Below are 3220 nucleotides of genomic sequence, written 5' to 3'. Positions count from 1 at the left end.
CTGACACATCTACTCAAATTTGATGTATTTTTTTATTCCATTTTAATGTGTTTACTTTGAAATTTATAATATAATTTACTTTATAATTATTTTTAGGTTTAATTGCAATTTTAGTCCCTATATTTTTACTGACTCATGAAATTGGTCCCTTTATTTTCAAAGTCAACAGTTTTGGTCCCTCCCTCTCATTTTTTAACTAAAAAAATGATGACTTGGGATATTTTAAATAATGTGACATATGATAGGATGATATAAAATGATTAATACCTATAAAATTGAAAAAAAGGTCGTAAAAACTTAGATTTCAACTTCGGAACTTTTTAATATTTTTAATTTAATTAATAACATATGAATAATTAATACATCTAGATAGTTCTATATTATATAATTGTATGTCACGTTATTAAAAGCATGTTAAATCATCGTCTTTTAGTTCAAAAATATGAGAGAATGATAAAAAAAAATGTCGACTTTAAAAACAAGGAGACCAATTTCGTGATTTGGTAATAATAAAGGGACCAAAACTGCAATTAAGCCTTATTTTTATTATTATTATTGTAATTTTTATTTTTATTTTTATGTATTAGATCCGGATAAAAAATTGGAAGTTGTGAACAAAATATAATCAAGTTGCTAATTTATCTGCAAAATAGGAGACAGTTGTTAAAATAATTTAAATTTATCTACAAAAATAGAAGGGAGTTGTTAAAATAATATAACACATTATTTATTTAGACACATCTAGTTAACCACATTTTTTTTCTTTGATGTAATATATTTTATTTTATTTTATTAATAATATTTTATTTTTTAAATATTATAATTATTTATATTTTATTAAATAAAAAAATTTCGAATTGTTAAAATGAAGATGCGATGTGTCCTTGGATCTAAAATATTTTTTCATTCACCTTGTCTGCAGGCCTAGGATGCAACGATCTATAGGAATCCAATTATATTGGTTTTTAAAAAAAGTCATGTTAATCAAAGAAAACCTAAACCAAAAAAGTGAAGAAATTTTTTGGGAGGTAGCAATAAACATGAGAGTAAATGAATATTGATAATAGAAGATTTAAACCAACCAAATGAAACATTCTTCCTTGACTCACTCAATATTAAAAATGTATTGGCAAGATGAATTTTTTTCTTTTAAGCATTAATTTCTTTTCCAAATTATTAATAACAACTCTTTATGTGTTTAGTTAACATTTGAGTGGATACTGAAAGAGGGACAACCAAACGTAAACAACAACTCAAGTTAAGAGAATTTTTCAATGTGTCATTTTATCAAACACATGACATTTAAGGTATTTTCCCTTACTTATTTTAGCAAGTAAAATTGAAATTGAGAAAACAACTCATTGAAATGAAAAGAAACAATCTTATGTATTGTGAAAAATAGCAAGAGTAAGAAGATGAATAACAAATCAGACAAAAAGTGATGATGAAATGAAAAGGGTTTCAATGTCCATCAAATGTACCTCCTTAAAGGTAGAACAGAAATATGAAATGCATTAAAAGAAGAGAAGAAGCCAAAAAAAAAAAAATTTCAAAACCATAGAAAGTTAGAAGAAGAAATGGACAGAAAAATAAAAAGTAAAAAAATTTAAATTTTTTATGAATTTGTACGTGTCATCCTTGCTATGATAAATTTATTATTGTGATGTAGCTTTATATAAACACTGTGATATCAACTAATATAGTCGATGTGGTACTTGGTTAGGTCACAAACACATAATACAATTTTGTTAAGACTCACCGTAAACATTTTCTATCTTAGTTTTAGTTCCACCATTCAAGAGAAATTGAATGTTCTCTCAATCAAAAGTACGAACAAAAGAAGACACTCTTCTTTTGTTTTCTTTTTTCATTTTTATTTTGAACACATTATATTAGGTACCACGTGTATGTAGTGTAGCCTGGAACCAACCCTTTCATTACTATGAATCTTTTTCCTACCTTGTCATGTCAACTCAATTTTATCTCTTTATTTTTTTTTTATGATAATTTGTTTTCAATTTTTTCTTCCTCTTATATATACTCGTTCGATTTCACGATTCATAAATCTCATTTAAAATTTTTGTACATTTATTAATAAATATAATAATTAAAAAAAAATTATTTTATCACACTATTCTTTTTAACTATTGAAGTAGATCAAATAACTATTTATGTCAAGATAAGTACAAATTTGCGTGCTCTAGACAACTGCCATTGTCTTTTTCAAACCTTAGTGCGGTGTTTACATAGGCAAAAGACACATTATATCGATATCATATTTTAAGTAAAGGACTTATGAAGACTATCATTAAACTAAACACCTTCACAAACTTTTATATGACTTGTCAACACGTGGTTGGATTGGTCGTGTCAAAGACCACATATAGACGATATGTGTAAGACCCATAATTTTAAGGTACACTTTATGTATTTTATATGTTTTGGATTTTGGCTCGGAGGCTTTTTAGTCAAAGTTAATAATATTATGGAGTGTATAGGATCAAAAAGTTATTTTGACCCCGTTTAGAATTACTCGTCGATAAATAAATTTAAATTAAGTGCGGTAAATCCTTTACGGAGAATTTAATGCATTACGGGTGAAATGGTAATTTAACAATTATCTAGACATTTTGAGATATTTGTTAAGTTATATTTAATATATATATGTTTGCTTGGAGAGAATAGAAAGGAAGGAAATTAGAAGGAAGGAAAAGGAAAAGAAAAGGTTATATAAAGGAAATAAGGAAATAGAAAGGAAGGAAAAACAAAGAAAGGAAAAAGGAAGGAAGGAAAATCTGATTTTCCATCTTCTTCCTCTGCCAACCGCGGCCATTTCTCCCTCCTTCTCCCGTTTTCATTTTCGTCGCTTTCTTTTCTTCAAAACTAGTAACCCAAGGTTGGGTGAGAGTTAGAACAAAGGTTTCGCAACTCCACTCTTCCTCTTTGATCCGAAAACGAAGAAAAACGGTATTTGAGATTCAAACACAAACCCCTCCGTTTCTTCTAGATCCAAGCTTCATTTCGCGAAGAGTTAGAAGGGAAAGTTGCTCACTACCACGCCACGATGCTAGGGGACCAATTTGGAGGCGACGTTGCGAGCGGAGATTTTTACCGGATTTGCTCGCGGTACCGGAAACGCACATTAGAGTTAACGCGAAGGTAAGGGCTCCTTCCAAACTTTTAGTTTGCATCTAGGGCCTTATCTGTAGTTGTGTGGAAA

Source organism: Cicer arietinum, chromosome 3 (assembly GCF_000331145.2).
Source record: "Cicer arietinum cultivar CDC Frontier isolate Library 1 chromosome 3, Cicar.CDCFrontier_v2.0, whole genome shotgun sequence".
NCBI classification, from domain to species: Eukaryota; Viridiplantae; Streptophyta; class Magnoliopsida; order Fabales; family Fabaceae; genus Cicer; species Cicer arietinum.
Note: the sequence above shows the minus strand (reverse complement) of the source record.